Raw genomic sequence first — 18,335 nt, forward strand, 5'->3', positions numbered from 1 at the left:
TAGGATGGGCAACAATAAGTAACGAACGTACTTCATTCTATGAAGAATACATAATCATTTGCCGTTTATAGTCAAACTGTCCCATTTTAATTTAAAAAAAAGACAAAGACAATGAAGCGAAGATGAACATCAGCCGATAAGCGAAACTTTAGATCAAGAAGAGCGTTTTAAAATATCTTGCAAATCACACTCATTAATTTATTTATAATTTGCAATTTAATTTGTAATTCTCATTGTAGAATTAATATCATGCGATTGTCAAACAGGAGTAGTTCCCACATTATTGAGCGCATATTCATGTAATCGAACTTCTCAGATACACTGCGAAACATTTTAGTGACCTGTTAACTAAAGTCCCTCAGAAAAGCAGTGGATTACAAGCCAGGTTGCAACAGCATTGAAGAACACCGCTATTTCTATAGAACTACACTTGCTACACTCAGCCGGTGTCACACGGAGACACTAAACATTAAAAATGAAAATCCAAATTTACTTACAGGAACTGAACGTCTGTAGTGTTATTCCTTTCTGATATTCCTCTCACAGTGTATATATTTCTTGTATATAGCAGCCAGCAAATGATGGAACCGGCTGCAGCCCGGTATAGTGTAGATGATGGTAAAACAAGGAGTCCAGCAGGGACGAGAAAGACTGAGGCTGAGGCAGAGGGATGCTGAAAAGGACAATTCACGCACGCCGCGCCACCAAGCAAATGTTTAATGCGATTTCAGCTTGTAATTCACAACTATCACCACTAGGGGTGGTAAACACATGACGAAAATTCCTCGTTTTTATTTTCTGAATGCAACACTGCAATTGGAATGTTTTTCTCTCCATTCACTCTACAGTTTATATATAGATTGTCTTTTCCGCCACCTGCTGGTTTAGGGCTTGAATTGTATGCAGCATTCAAGAATATTCCCAGCATGTTAAATCGTCAGACTTTCAGTCATATTCTACGTTTTGATGATTCATATTGAAGATGGATGCTGAAGAACATCTTCGAGAACAATTTCAATGCTGACTAATCATGGATAATTAATCCACTAATGACCCAAAAATTAGTATAACTTTGTATTTATAGTTTGAATATATCACCATCTACAAGGAACGCTGAATTAAAATATTTAAAATCTGACAACATAAATCTATCACAAAGAAAAAAACCTGATTAAAATTACTAACTTACTAATTAAATAAAAAAAACTAATATTTAAAAAGCACCTCATTTGAATGTCTGGAAATGCCAAATGGGCTTCAATAAGTTTAATAACTGCTGCGTGCTGGCTTACCTTCACTGTCCTACTGCTTTTTATTTCTCCTCCAGCACCTTTGTAGCACAAGTGGTTACCTGTGGACATCATTATCATCATCCCTGATGGCTTTTCAATGCCTTATCAAAAGTCAGCTGTGCAGTAATTTTGGAGATATAACTTGGAAACTTTATCCAGTTGTTTATCTTTTTTTTTCCCTTGTAAAACTTTAGTGAACATGACACTTACACTGACATTTGAACTAAAAGCCAGCTTTATAGACAGCGCCTATGCCTTTCTTAAGTTCCTGTTCACCCTGATGCTCACAATTTGTCACGGTCACCAGCACTGTACTGCTGTGGATAGTAACTACTACAGAAGCATCTTTCATGCCTTTTTTTACCATGATTTCCCTTAAGCCCTAGTACTGACAATGCTTTCCTTTTTGCTTTTTCATACAATTCCTCTGCCTTACAACCCATTCTGTAACTTGTACTCTACAGTATAGTCTTATTTTTAAAGGTAGTAATAGTAACTACTGGATCACCTTACGTGTTGCACCTTGTGACTTTACAGATGACTATGAAAGTGTCATCTTTTTGTTTACCAAAAAGCAACAGCTAGATCAATCAACAACAACTTTTTTTCTGGATCTAGAAATATTAGCTACACACTTAGCATAAGTCTCCCTGTAGGCAAAAGGTGTGTAAATGATATCTGCTGTGGAGTGAACAGTGTGCCTGAAAGGGAAATTTATAATTACACACCAGAGCTGACTGAAAACATACTGTATACATACCATTTCAAATTTGCAAAACAATAATAAAAATGATCAATTTTTATTTGTTTTTGTGTCACTTAAAACTTCACTGCCTCTCGGCTTTTTGCCTTGGGATTCTTTACCAAGACTTTACTGTGCTTCACAGCATAAGCATAATCATGGAAGATGTTAGATCTAGCACAGAAATGGAAATATCAGGTTGACACATCATGCCGACTGTTATATGTTTGTATACACTTTTGTATACACTGACTTTTGTATTTTACCACTACATACTGTAGCTGACAAAGACTGAGTCATATACAGTACTGTACATGAAATCACAGTGGCACCAGGAGTAAATCACACTGTAGTAAAATGTTAGGATGTTCCAAGAGACCCGATCAATAGTCTTTTCCTAATACACTTCTTTTCCTACAATATTTTAGAGTTGATATTGAGAACACTACATTTCATTAAGAAGTGCAAAGAAGAAATCAAATTAGGAGAATGCACCGCATATAGTTGTTTACGTTTTTATACAATTCATGACTGCTACATCAGAGACAAAACCTTAGATTTCAAAACAGATAAAATTTTGATACAGCGATTTGTTCATCGAAGTGAAATTTGAGTTTATTAAAAGACTAAAACAGTGATGATTGAACCTAACACAAGAGGCAGAAGCCACTTTGGAAGGCTTTGACATTGAAGTATTTTCGGTTTGTGAGAAGCAAAGGAAGAAAAAAGGTACATTTTAAACTAAGAGTCTACATGTACAGGACAGTCGGTCTTTAATAATAATAAAATTTAGTTTATATAACACCTTTAAAATGAGCTTCTCAAATCGCTTTACAGTAAGAAATAGAGTTAACAAAGATATGACATAAAATTATCACAATTAAAGACAAGGATTTAGAATGCAAGGACCAGACACACCAATAAAATAAATTTAGAGGGGTTTTCGACTGTAACCCCAGTTAAGCTTGAAACTATGCTCACTGAGATCACCATCCAAAACAACATTTCCAATAGTAGAATACTTGTTCCAACATAGAATTTTACCATTGTTGGTACGTTTTCTTTAGTATGGTGTGCTTGCTTTACCACTTTTGACAAATATTTTCTTTCAGTGAAGTATATTTTGCACTCAAATGAGTGGAATATTGGATTAATTCTTTGAAGGAGATCTGAACCCTAACCCTAACCTAGTACAAACCCAAAGCTAAGGTTAGGGTTAGAATTCCAGCAAAACATAGATACTTTTTGATGGCATGGCTGTGTTTTAGGACAAAAATGATATTTAGGAAAAGCGTTATTTCAATGATATCTTCAAAAAAAATTTCTTCCATATATTGATACTCTGCATTGCTCAAAGAGGAAATTTGGCAAAATTGTGCTGAAGGCAAAAGTCTGAAAAAACTGTTAAAACATTTCACTATCTTACTGCTGGCTTTGAACACACATGCATATTAACACAGAAAGACCAAATTTAGAGGGATTTTTGACTCTAACCCCAGTTAAGCTTGAAACTATGCTCATTGAGATCACCATCCAACACATTTCGGATAGTAGAATACATGTTCCAAATTAGAATATTACCCTTCTTAGTAAGTTCTTCTTAGTATGGTGTGCTTCCTTAACCGTTTTTGTCAAATACTGTCTATCAGTGAAGTATATTTTGCACTCAAGTGAGTGGAATATTGCATTAATTCCTTGAAGGAGATTTTTACCCTAACCTAGTGCAAAGCCAAAGCAAGGGTTATGGTTAGGATTCCAGTAAAACGTAGATACTTTTTGATGGCACGGCTATGTTTTAGGACAGAAATGATATTTAGGAAAAGCATTATTTCAATGATATCTTCAAAACAATTTTCTTCCATATATTGGTACTCTGCATTGCTCAAAAAGTAAATGTTTACAAAATTACGCAGAAGGCAAAAAAACTTTTATTACATCTCACTATCTTACCGTTGGCTTTGAACACACATGCATATTAACACAGAAAGACCAAATTTAGGGGGCTTTTCGACTCTAACCCCAGTTTAGCCTGAAACTATGCTCATTGAGATCACCATCATACCCCACATTTCCGATTGTAGAATACCTGTTCCAACATAGAATTTTTCCCTTGTTGGTACGTTCTCTTTAGCATGGTGTGCTTGCTTAACCATTTTTGACAAATATTTTCTGTCAGTGAAGTATATTTTGCACTCAAGTGAGTGGAATATTACATTAGTTCTTTGAAGGAGATCTGAACCCTAACCCTAACCAGTGCAAACCCAAAGCTAGGGTTAGGGTTAGGATTCCAGCAAAAGGTAGGTACTTTTTGATGGTATGGCTGTGTTTTAGGACAGAAATTATATTTAGGAAAAGCGTTATTTTAATGATATCTCCAAAAAAAAATTCTTCCATATATTGGTACTCTGCATTGCTCAAAAAGGAAATTTGACAAAACTGCCCTGAAGGCAAAAGTTTGAAAAAACTGTTATTACATCTCACTATCTTACCGTTGGCTTTGAACACACATGCATATTTACACAAAAAGACCAAATTTAGGGGGCTTTTCGACTCTAACCCCAGTTTAGCCTGACACTATGCTCATTGATATCACCATCAGACACCACATTTCCTATTGTAGAATACTTGTTCAAACATAGAATTTTTCCCTTGCTGGTACGTTCTCTTTAGCATGGTGTGCTTGCTTAACCATTTTTGTCAAATATTTTCTATCAGTGAAGCATATTTTGCACTCAAGTGAGTGGAATATTGCATTATTTCTTTGACGGGGATCTGAACCCTAACCCTAACCAGTGCAAACCCAAAGCTAGGATTAGGGTTAGGATTCCAGCAAAACGTAGGTACTTTTTGATGGTATGGCTGTGTTTTAGGACAGAAATGATATTTAGGAAAAGCGTTATTTTAATGATATCTTCAAAAAAATTTATTCCATATATTGGTACTCTGCTTTGCTCAAAAAGGAAATTTGACAAAATTGCCCTGAAGGCAAAAGTTTGAAAAAACTGTTCTTACATCTCACTATCTTACCGTTGGCTTTGAACACACATGCATATTTACACAGAAATACCAAATTTAGGGGGGGTTTCGACTCTAACCCCAGTAAAGCCTGAAACTATGCTCATTGAGACCACCATCCAACACAACATTTCCGATGGTAGAATACTTGTTCCAACATAGAATTTTTCCTTTCTTGGTACGTTCTCCTTAGTATGGTGTGCTTGCTTAACCATTTGTGACAAATATTTTCTATCAGTGAAGTATATTTTGCACTCAAGTGAGTGGAATATTACATTAGTTCTTTGAAGGAGATCTGAACCCTAACCCTAACCAGTGCAAACCCAAAGCTAGGATTAGGGTTAGGATTCCAGCAAAAGGTAGGTACTTTTTGATGGCATGGCTGTGTTTTAGGACAGAAATGAAATTTAGGAAAAGCGTTATTTTAATGATATCTTCAAAAAAATTTCTTCCATATATTGGTACTCTGCTTTGCTCAAAAAGGAAATTTGACAAAATTGCCCTGAAGGCAAAAGTTTGAAAAAACTGTTATTACATCTCACTATCTCACCGTTGGCTTTGAACACACATGCATATTTACACAGAAATACCAAATTTAGGGGGGGTTTCAACTCTAACCCCAGTTAAGCCTGAAACTATGCTCATTGAGACCACCATCCAACACAACATTTCCGATAGTAGAATACTTGTTCCAACATAGAATTTTTCCTTTCTTGGTACGTTCTCCTTAGTATGGTGTGCTTGCTTAACCATTTTTGTCAAATATTTTCTATCAGTGAAGTATATTTTGCACTCAAGTGAGTGGAATATTACATTAGTTCTTTGAAGGAGATCTGAACCCTAACCCTAACCAGTGCAAACCCAAAGCTAGGGTTAGGGTTAGGATTCCAGCAAAAGGTAGGTACTTTTTGATGGCATGGCTCTGTTTTAGGACAGAAATGATATTTAGGAAAAGGGTTATTTTAATGATATCTTTAAAAAAAAATTTCTTCCATATATTGGTACTCTGCATTGCTCAAAAAGGAAATTTGACAAAATTGCCCTGAAGGTAAAAGTTTGAAAAAACTGTTAGTACATCTCACTATCTTACCGTTGGCTTTGAACGCACATGCATATTTACACAGAAATACCAAATTTAGGGGGGTTTCGACTCTAACCCCAGTTAAGCCTGTAACTATGCTCATTGAGACCACCATCCAACACAACATTTCCGATAGTAGAATACTTGTTCCAACATAGAATTTTTCCTTTCTTGGTACGTTCTCCTTAGTATGGTGTGCTTGCTTAACCATTTTTGACAAATATTTTCTATCAGTGAAGTATATTTTGCACTCAAGTGAGTGGAATATTACATTAGTTCTTTGAAGGAGATATGAACCCTAACCCTAACCAGTGCAAACCCAATGCTAGGGTTAGGGTTAGGATTCCAGCAAAAGGTAGGTACTTTTTGATGGCATGACTGTGTTTTAGGACAGAAATGATATTTAGGAAAACCGTTATTTTAATGATATCTTCAAAAAAATTTTCTTCCATATATTGGTACTCTGCATTGCTCAAAAAGGAAATTTGACAAAATTGCTCTGAAGGTAAAAGTTTGAAAAAACTGTTATTACATCTCACTATCTTACCGTTGGCTTTGAACACACATGCATATTTACACAGAAATACCAAATTTAGGGGGGGTTTCGACTCTAACCCCAGTTAAGCCTGAAACTATGCTCATTGAGACCACCATCCAACACAACATTTCCGATAGTAGAATAATTGTTCCAACATAGAATTTTTCCTTTCTTGGTACGTTCTCCTTAGTATGGTGTGCTTGCTTAACCATTATTGACAAATATTTTCTATCAGTGAAGTATATTTTGCACTCAAGTGAGTGGAATATTACATTAGTTCTTTGAAGGAGATCTGAACCCTAACCCTAACCAGTGCAAACCCAAAGCTAGGGTTAGGGTTAGGATTCCAGCAAAAGGTAGGTACTTTTTGATGGCATGGCTGTGTTTTAGGACAGAAATGAAATTTAGGAAAAGCGTTATTTTAATGATATCTTCAAAAAAATTTCTTCCATATATTGGTACTCTGCATTGCTCAAAAAGGAAATTTGACAAAATTGCCCTGAAGGCAAAAGTTTGAAAAAACTGTTATTACATCTCACTATCTTACCGTTGGCTTTGAACACACATGCATATTTACACAGAAATACCAAATTTAGGGGGGGTTTCAACTCTAACCCCAGTTAAGCCTGAAACTATGCTCATTGAGACCACCATCCAACACAACATTTCCGATAGTAGAATACTTGTTCCAACATAGAATTTTTCCTTTCTTGGTACGTTCTCCTTAGTATGGTGTGCTTGCTTAACCATTTTTGTCAAATATTTTCTATCAGTGAAGTATATTTTGCACTCAAGTGAGTGGAATATTACATTAGTTCTTTGAGGGAGATCTGAACCCTAACCCTAACCAGTGCAAACCCAAAGCTAAGGTTAGGGTTAGGATTCCAGCAAAAGGTAGGTACTTTTTGATGGCATGGCTGTGTTTTATAACAGAAATGATATTTAGGAAAAGCGTTATTTTAATGATATTTTCAAAAAAATTTTCATCCATATATTGGTACTCTGCATTGCTCAAAAAGGAAATTTGACAAAATTGCCCTGAAGGCAAAAGTTTGAAAAAACTGTTATTACATCTCACTATCTTACCGTTGGCTTTGAACGCACATGCATATTTACACAGAAATACCAAATTTAGGGGGGGTTTCGACTCTAACCCCAGTTAAGCCTGAAACTATGCTCATTGAGACCACCATCCAACACAACATTTCCGATAGTAGAATACTTGTTCCAACATAGAATTTTTCCTTTCTTGGTACGTTCTCCTTAGTATGGTGTGCTTGCTTAACCATTTTTGACAAATATTTTCTATCAGTGAAGTATATTTTGCACTCAAGTGAGTGGAATATTACATTAGTTCTTTGAAGGAGATCTGAACCCTAACCCTAACCAGTGCAAACCCAAAGCTAGGGTTAGGGTTAGGATTCCAGCAAAAGGTAGGTACTTTTTGATGGCATGGCTGTGTTTTAGGACAGAAATGATATTTAGGAAAAGCGTTATTTTAATGATATCTTCAAAAAAATTTTCTTCCATATACTGGTACTCTGCATTGCTCAAAAAGGAAATTTGACAAAATTGCCCTGAAGGTAAAAGTTTGAAAAAACTGTTAGTACATCTCACTATCTTACCGTTGGCTTTGAACGCACATGCATATTTACACAGAAATACCAAATTTAGGTGGGGTTTCGACTCTAACCCCAGTTAAGCCTGTAACTATGCTCATTGAGACCACCATCCAACACAACATTTCCGATAGTAGAATACTTGTTCCAACATAGAATTTTTCCTTTCTTGGTACGTTCTCCTTAGTATGGTGTGCTTGCTTAACCATTTTTGACAAATATTTTCTATCAGTGAAGTATATTTTGCACTCAAGTGAGTATGAATATTACATTAGTTCTTTGAAGGAGATATGAACCTTAACACTAACCAGTGCAAACCCAATGCTAGGGTTAGGGTTAGGATTCCAGCAAAAGGTAGGTACTTTTTGATGGCATGGCTGTGTTTTAGGACAGAAATGATATTTAGGAAAAGCGTTATTTTAATGATATCTTCAAAAAAATTTTCTTCCATATATTGGTACTCTGCATTGCTCAAAAAGGAAATTTGACAAAATTGCCCTAAAGGTAAAAGTTTGAAAAAACTGTTATTACATCTCACTATCTTACCGTTGGCTTTGAACACACATGCATATTTACACAGAAATACCAAATTTAGCGGGGGTTTCGACTCTAACCCCAGTTAAGCCTGAAACTATGCTCATTGAGACCACCATCCAACACAACATTTCCGATAGTAGAATACTTGTTCCAACATAGAATTTTTCCTTTCTTGGTACGTTCTCCTTAGTATGGTGTGCTTGCTTAACCATTTTTGACAAATATTTTCTATCAGTGAAGTATATTTTGCACTCAAGTGAGTGGAATATTACATTAGTTCTTTGAAGGAGATCTGAACCCTAACCCTAACCAGTGCAAACCCAAAGCTAGGGTTAGGGTTAGGATACCAGCAAAAGGTAGGTACTTTTTGATGGCATGGCTGTGTTTTAGGACAGAAATGAAATTTAGGAAAAGCGTTATTTTAATGATATCTTCAAAAAAAATTTCTTCCATATATTGGTACTCTGCATTGCTCAAAAAGGAAATTTGACAAAATTGCCCTGAAGGCAAAAGTTTGAAAAAACTGTTATTACATCTCACTATCTTACCGTTGGCTTTGAACACACATGCATATTTACAGAGAAATACCAAATTTAGGGGGGGTTTCGACTCTAACCCCAGTTGAGCCTGAAACTATGCTCATTGAGACCACCATCCAACACAACATTTCCGAAAGTAGAATACTTGTTCCAACATAGAATTTTTCCTTTCTTGGTACGTTCTCCTTAGTATGGTGTGCTTGCTTAACCATTTTTGACAAATATTTTCTGTCAGTGAAGTATATTTTGCACTCAAGTGAGTGGAATATTACATTAGTTCTTTGAAGGAGATCTGAACCCTAACCCTAACCAGTGCAAACCCAAAGCTAGGGTTAGGGTTAGGATTCCAGCAAAAGGTTGGTACTTTTAGATGGCATGGCTGTGTTTTAGGACAGAAATGAAATTTAGGAAAAGCGTTATTTTAATGATATCTTCAAAAAAAATTTCTTCCATATATTGGTACTCTGCATTGCTCAAAAAGGAAATTTGACAAAATTGCCCTGAAGGCAAAAGTTTGAAAAAACTGTTATTACATCTCACTATCTTACCGTTGGCTTTGAACACACATGCATATTTACAGAGAAATACCAAATTTAGGGGGGGTTTCGACTCTAACCCCAGTTGAGCCTGAAACTATGCTCATTGAGACCACCATCCAACACAACATTTCCGATAGTAGAATACTTGTTCCAATATAGAATTTTTCCTTTCTTGGTACGTTCTCCTTAGTATGGTGTGCTTGCTTAACCATTTTTGACAAATATTTTCTATCAGTGAAGTATTTTTTGCACTCAAGTGAGTGGAATATTACATTAGTTCTTTGAAGGAGATCTGAACCCTAACCCTAACCAGTGCAAACCCAAAGCTAGGGTTAGGGTTAGGATTCCAGCAAAAGGTAGGTACTTTTTGATGGCATGGCTGTGTTTTAGGACAGAAATGATATTTAGGAAAAGCGTTATTTTAATGATATCTTCAAAAAAATTTTCTTCCATATATTGGTACTCTGCATTGCTCAAAAAGGAAATTTGACAAAATTGCCCTGAAGGCAAAAGTTTGAAAAAACTGTTATTACATCTCACTATCTTACCGTTGGCTTTGAACGCACATGCATATTTACACAGAAATACCAAATTTAGGGGGGGTTTCGACTCTAACCCCAGTTAAGCCTGTAACTATGCTCATTGAGACCACCATCCAACACAACATTTCCGATAGTAGAATACTTGTTCCAACATAGAATTTTTCCTTTCTTGGTACGTTCTCCTTAGTATGGTGTGCTTGCTTAACCATTTTTGACAAATATTTTCTATCAGTGAAGTATATTTTGCACTCAAGTGAGTGGAATATTACATTAGTTCTTTGAAGGAGATATGAACCTTAACCCTAACCAGTGCAAACCCAATGCTAGGGTTAGGGTTAGGATTCCAGCAAAAGGTAGGTACTTTTTGATGGCATGGCTGTGTTTTAGGACAGAAATGATATTTAGGAAAAGCGTTATTTTAATGATATCTTCAAAAAAATTTCCTTCCATATATTGGTACTCTGCATTGCTCAAAAAGGAAATTTGACAAAATTGCCCTGAAGGCAAAAGTTTGAAAAAACTGTTATTACATCTCACTATCTTACCGTTGGCTTTGAACACACATGCATATTTACACAGAAATACCAAATTTAGGGGGGGTTTCAACTCTAACCCCAGTTAAGCCTGAAACTATGCTCATTGAGACCACCATCCAACACAACATTTCCGATAGTAGAATACTTGTTCCAATATAGAATTTTTCCTTTCTTGGTACGTTCTCCTTAGTATGGTGTGCTTGCTTAACCATTTTTGACAAATATTTTCTATCAGTGAAGTATTTTTTGCACTCAAGTGAGTGGAATATTACATTAGTTCTTTAAAGGAGATCTGAACCCTATCCCTAACCAGTGCAAACCCAAAGCTAGGGTTAGGGTTAGGATTCCAGCAAAAGGTAGGTACTTTTTGATGGCATGGCTGTGTTTTAGGACAGAAATGATATTTAGGAAAAGGGTTATTTTAATGATATCTTCAAAAAAATTTTCTTCCATATATTGGTACTCTGCATTGCTCAAAAAGGAAATTTGACAAAATTGCCCTGAAGGTAAAAGTTTGAAAAAACTGTTAGTACATCTCACTATCTTACCGTTGGCTTTGAACGCACATGCATATTTACACAGAAATACCAAATTTAGGGGGGGTTTCGACTCTAACCCCAGTTAAGCCTGTAACTATGCTCATTGAGACCACCATCCAACACAACATTTCCGATAGTAGAATGCTTGTTCCAACATAGAATTTTTCCTTTCTTGGTACGTTCTCCTTAGTATGGTGTGCTTGCTTAACCATTTTTGACAAATATTTTCTGTCAGTGAAGTATATTTTGCACTCAAGTGAGTGGAATATTACATTAGTTCTTTGAAGGAGATATGAACCCTAACCCTAACCAGTGCAAACCCAATGCTAGGGTTAGGGTTAGGATTCCAGCAAAAGGTAGGTACTTTTTGATGGCATGGCTGTGTTTTAGGACAGAAATGATATTTAGGAAAAGCGTTATTTTAATGATATCTTCAAAAAAATTTTCTTCCATATATTGGTACTCTGCATTGCTCAAAAAGGAAATTTGACAAAATTGCCCTGAAGGTAAAAGTTTGAAAAAACTGTTATTACATCTCACTATCTTACCGTTGGCTTTGAACACACATGCATATTTACACAGAAATACCAAATTTAGGGGGGGTTTCGACTCTAACCCCAGTTAAGCCTGAAACTATGCTCATTGAGACCACCATCCAACACAACATATCCGATAGTAAAATACTTGTTCCAACATAGAATTTTTCCTTTCTTGGTACGTTCTCCTTAGTATGGTGTGCTTGCTTAACCATTTTTGACAAATATTTTCTATCAGTGAAGTATATTTTGCACTCAAGTGAGTGGAATATTACATTAGTTCTTTGAAGGAGATCTGAACCCTAACCCTAACCAGTGCAAACCCAAAGCTAGGGTTAGGGTTAGGATTCCAGCAAAAGGTAGGTACTCTTTGATGGCATGGCTGTGTTTTAGGACAGAAATGATATTTAGGAAAAGCGTTATTTTAATGATATCTTCAAAAAAATTTTCTTCCATATATTGGTACTCTGCATTGCTCAAAAAGGAAATTTGACAAAATTGCCCTGAAGGCAAAAGATTGAAAAAACTGTTATTACATCTCACTATCTTACCGTTGGCTTTGAACACACATGCATATTTACACAGAAATACCAAATTTAGGGGGGGTTTCGACTCTAACCCCAGTTAAGCCTGAAACTATGCTCATTGAGACCACCATCCAACACAACATTTCCGATAGTAGAATACTTGTTCCAATATAGAATTTTTCCTTTCTTGGTACGTTCTCCTTAGTATGGTGTGCTTGCTTAACCATTTTTGACAAATATTTTCTATCAGTGAAGTATTTTTTGCACTCAAGTGAGTGGAATATTACATTAGTTCTTTGAAGGAGATCTGAACCCTAACCCTAACCAGTGCAAACCCAAAGCTAGGGTTAGGGTTAGGATTCCAGCAAAAGGTAGGTACTTTTTGATGGCATGGCTGTGTTTTAGGACAGAAATGATATTTAGGAAAAGGGTTATTTTAATGATATCTTCAAAAAAATTTTCTTCCATATATTGGTACTCTGCATTGCTCAAAAAGGAAATTTGACAAAATTGCCCTGAAGGTAAAAGTTTGAAAAAACTGTTAGTACATCTCACTATCTTACCGTTGGCTTTGAACGCACATGCATATTTACACAGAAATACCAAATTTAGGGGAGGTTTCGACTCTAACCCCAGTTAAGCCTGTAACTATGCTCATTGAGACCACCATCCAACACAACATTTCCGATAGTATAATACTTGTTCCAACATAGAATTTTTCCTTTCTTGGTACGTTCTCCTTAGTATGGTGTGCTTCCTTAACCATTTCTGACAAATATTTTCTATCAGTGAAGTATATTTTGCACTCAAGTGAGTGGAATATTACATTAGTTCTTTGAAGGAGATCTGAACCCTAACCCTAACCAGTGCAAACCCAAAGCTAGGGTTAGGATTAGGATTCCAGCAAAAGGTAGGTACTCTTTGATGGCATGGCTGTGTTTTAGGACAGAAATGATATTTAGGAAAAGCGTTATTTTAATGATATCTTCAAAAAAAATTTCTTCCATATATTGGTACTCTGCATTGCTCAAAAAGGAAATTTGACAAAATTGCCCTGAAGGCAAAAGTTTGAAAAAACTGTTAGTACATCTCACTATCTTACCGTTGGCTTTGAACGCACATGCATATTTACACAGAAATACCAAATTTAGAGGGGGTTTCAACTCTAACCAGTTAAGCCTGAAACTATGCTCATTGAGACCACCATCCAACACAACATTTCCGATAGTAGAATACTTGTTCCAACATAGAATTTTTCCTTTCTTGGTACGTTCTCCTTAGTATGGTGTGCTTGCTTAACCATTTTTGACAAATATTTTCTATCAGTGAAGTATATTTTGCACTCAAGTGAGTGGAATATTACATTAGTTCTTTGAAGGAGATCTGAACCCTAACCCTAACCAGTGCAAACCCAAAGCTAGGGTTAGGGTTAGGATTCCAGCAAAAGGTAGGTACTTTTTGATGGCATGGCTGTGTTTTAGGACAGAAATGATATTTAGGAAAAGCGTTATTTTAATGATATCTTCAAAAAAATTTTCTTCCATATATTGGTACTCTGCATTGCTCAAATAGGAAATTTGACAAAATTGCCCTAAAGGTAAAAGTTTGAAAAAACTGTTATTACATCTCACTATCTTACCGTTGGCTTTGAACACACATGCATATTTACACAGAAATACCAAATTTAGGGGGGGTTTCAACTCTAACCCCAGTTAAGCCTGAAACTATGCTTATTGAGACCACCATCCAACACAACATTTCCGATAGTAGAATACTTGTTCCAACATAGAATTTTTCCTTTCTTGGTACGTTCTCCTTAGTATGGTGTGCTTGCTTAACCATTGTTGACAAATATTTTCTATCAGTGAAGTATATTTTGCACTCAAGTGAGTGGAATATTACATTAGTTCTTTGAAGGAGATCTGAACCCTAACCCTAACCAGTGGAAACCCAAATCTAGGGTTAGGGTTAGGATTCCAGCAAAAGGTAGGTACTTTTTGATGGCATGGCTGTGTTTTAGGACAGAAATGATATTTAGGAAAAGCGTTATTTTAGTGATATCTTCAAAAAAATTTTCTTCCATATATTGGTACTCTGCATTGCTCAAAAAGGAAATTTGACAAAATTGCCCTGAAGGTAAAAGTTTGAAAAAACTGTTATTACATCTCACTATATTACCGTTGGCTTTGAACACACATGCATATTTACACAGAAATACCAAATTTAGGGGGGGTTTCGACTCTAACCCCAGTTAAGCCTGAAACTATGCTCATTGAGACCACCATCCAACACAACATTTCCGATAGTAGAATACTTGTTCCAACATAGAATTTTTCCTTTCTTGGTACGTTCTCCTTAGTATGGTGTGCTTGCTTAACCATTTTTGACAAATATTTTCTATCAGTGAAGTATATTTTGCACTCGAATGAAATATTACATTAGTTCTTTGAAGGAGATCTGAACCCTAACCCTAACCAGTGCAAACCCAATGCTAGGGTTAGAGTTAGGATTCCAGCAAAAGGTAGGTACTTTTTGATGACATGGCTGTGTTTTAGGACAGAAATGAAATTTAGGAAAAGCGTTATTTTAATGATATCTTCAAAAAAATTTTCTTCCATATATTGGTACTCTGCATTGCTCAAAAAGGAAATTTGACAAAACTGCCATGAAGGCAAAAGTTTGAAAAAACTGATATTACATCTCACTATCTTACCGTTGGCTTTGAACGCACATGCATATTTACAGAGAAATACCAAATTTAGGGGGGGTTTCAACTCTAACCCCAGTTAAGCCTGAAACTATGCTCATTGAGACCACCATCCAACACAACATTTCCGATAGTAGAATACTTGTTCCAACATAGAATTTTTCCTTTCTTGGTACGTTCTCCTTAGTATGGTGTGCTTGCTTAACCATTTTTGACAAATATTTTCTATCAGTGAAGTATATTTTGCACTCAAGTGAGTGGAATATTACATTAGTTCTTTGAAGGAGATCTGAACCCTAACCCTAACCAGTGCAAACCCAAAGCTAGGGTTAGGGTTAGGATTCCAGCAAAAGGTAGGTACTTTTTCATGGCATGGCTGTGTTTTAGGACAGAAATGAAATTTAGGAAAAGCGTTATTTTAATGATATCTTCAAAAAATTTTCTTCCATATATTGGTACTCTGCATTGCTCAAAAAGGAAATTTGACAAAATTGCCATGAAGGCAAAAGTTTGAAAAAACTGTTAGTACATCTCACTATCTTACCGTTGGCTTTGAACGCACATGCATATTTACACAGAAATACCAAATTTAGGGGGGGTTTCAACTCTAACCCCAGTTAAGCCTGAAACTATGCTCATTGAGACCACCATCCAACACAACATTTCAGATAGTAGAATACTTGTTACAACATAGAATTTTTCCTTTCTTGGTACGTTCTCCTTACTATGGTGTGCTTGCTTAACCATTTTTGACAAATATTTTCTATCAGTGAAGTATATTTTGCACTCAAGTGAGTGGAATATTACATTAGTTCTTTGAAGGAGATCTGAACCCTAACCCTAACCAGTGCAAACCCAAAGCTAGGGTTAGGGTTAGGATTCCAGCAAAAGGTAAGTACTATTTGATGGCATGGCTGTGTTTTAGGACAGAAATGAAATTTAGGAAAAGCGTTATTTTAATGATATCTTCAAAAAAATTTTCTTCCATATATTGGTACTCTGCATTGCTCAAAAAGGAAATTTGACAAAATTGCCATGAAGGCAAAAGTTTGAAAAAACTGTTAGTACATCTCACTATCTTACCGTTGGCTTTGAACGCACATGCATATTTACACAGAAATACCAAATTTAGGGGGGGTTTCAACTCTAACCCCAGTTAAGCCTGAAACTATGCTTATTGAGACCACCATCCAACACAACATTTCCGATAGTAGAATGCTTGTTCCAACATAGAATTTTTCCTTTCTTGGTACGTTCTCCTTACTATGGTGTGCTTGCTTAACCATTTTTGACAAATATTTTCTATCAGTGAAGTATATTTTGCACTCAAGTGAGTGGAATATTACATTAGTTCTTTGAAGGAGATCTGAACCCTAACCCTAACCAGTGCAAACCCAAAGCTAGGGTTAGGGTTAGGATTCCAGCAAAAGGTAGGTACTTTTTGATGGCATGGCTGTGTTTTAGGACAGAAATGAAATTTAGGAAAAGCGTTATTTTAATGATATCTTCAAAAAAAATTTCTTCCATATATTGGTACTCTGCATTGCTCAAAAAGGAAATTTGACAAAATTGCCATGAAGGCAAAAGTTTGAAAAAACTGTTATTACATCTCACTATCTTACCGTTGGCTTTGAACGCACATGCATATTTACACAGAAATACCAAATTTAGGGGGGGTTTCGACTCTAACCCCAGTTAAGCCTGAAACTATGCTCATTGAGACCACCATCCAACACAACATTTCCGATAGTAGAATACTTGTTCCAACATAGAATTTTTCCTTTCTTGGTACGTTCTCCTTACTATGGTGTGCTTGCTTAACCATTTTTGACAAATATTTTCTATCAGTGAAGTATATTTTGCACTCAAGTGAGTGGAATATTACATTAGTTCTTTGAAGGAGATCTGAACCCTAACCCTAACCAGTGCAAACCCAAAGCTAGGGTTAGGGTTAGGATTCCAGCAAAAGGTAGGTACTTTTTGATGGCATGGCTGTGTTTTAGGACAGAAATGAAATTTAGGAAAAGCGTTATTTTAATGATATCTTCAAAAAATTTTCTTCCATATATTGGTACTCTGCATTGCTCAAAAAGGAAATTTGACAAAATTGCCATGAAGGCAAAAGTTTGAAAAAACTGTTAGTACATCTCACTATCTTACCGTTGGCTTTGAACGCACATGCATATTTACACAGAAATACCAAATTTAGGGGGGGTTTCAACTCTAACCCCAGTTAAGCCTGAAACTATGCTCATTGAGACCACCATCCAACACAACATTTCAGATAGTACAATACTTGTTCCAACATAGAATTTTTCCTTTCTTGGTACGTTCTCCTTACTATGGTGTGCTTGCTTAACCATTTTTGACAAATATTTTCTATCAGTGAAGTATATTTTGCACTCAAGTGAGTGGAATATTACATTAGTTCTTTGAAGGAGATCTGAACCCTAACCCTAACCAGTGCAAACCCAAAGCTAGGGTTAGGGTTAGGATTCCAGCAAAAGGTAAGTACTATTTGATGGCATGGCTGTGTTTTAGGACAGAAATGAAATTTAGGAAAAGCGTTATTTTAATGATATCTTCAAAAAAATTTTCTTCCATATATTGGTACTCTGCATTGCTCAAAAAGGAAATTTGACAAAATTGCCATGAAGGCAAAAGTTTGAAAAAACTGTTAGTACATCTCACTATCTTACCGTTGGCTTTGAACGCACATGCATATTTACACAGAAATACCAAATTTAGGGGGGGTTTCAACTCTAACCCCAGTTAAGCCTGAAACTATGCTCATTGAGACCACCATCCAACACAACATTTCCGATAGTAGAATACTTGTTCCAACATAGAATTTTTCCTTTCTTGGTACGTTCTCCTTACTATGGTGTGCTTGCTTAACCATTTTTGACAAATATTTTCTATCAGTGAAGTATATTTTGCACTCAAGTGAGTGGAATATTACATTAGTTCTTTGAAGGAGATCTGAACCCTAACCCTAACCAGTGCAAACCCAATACTAGGGTTAGAGTTAGGATTCCAGCAAAAG

General features: G+C 36.0%; 1 protein-coding gene across 1 annotated transcript in view; it reads right to left on the minus strand.

The window, feature by feature from the left end:
- nsg2 (neuronal vesicle trafficking associated 2) overlaps positions 1–716 on the minus strand; it is a 31,379-nt gene extending 30,663 nt beyond the window's left edge. Inside the window, exon 1 of the mRNA XM_088931831.1 lies at positions 498–716. The gene's annotated coding sequence lies outside the window, so the exon portion shown is untranslated. The remainder of the gene's footprint in view (positions 1–497) is intronic.
- Between the last annotated feature and the right edge of the window lie 17,619 nt (positions 717–18,335).

This window comes from Atractosteus spatula, chromosome 14 (genome assembly GCF_055471065.1).
Source record: "Atractosteus spatula isolate fAtrSpa1 chromosome 14, fAtrSpa1.hap1, whole genome shotgun sequence".
In the NCBI taxonomy this organism is placed as follows: Eukaryota; Metazoa; Chordata; class Actinopteri; order Semionotiformes; family Lepisosteidae; genus Atractosteus; species Atractosteus spatula.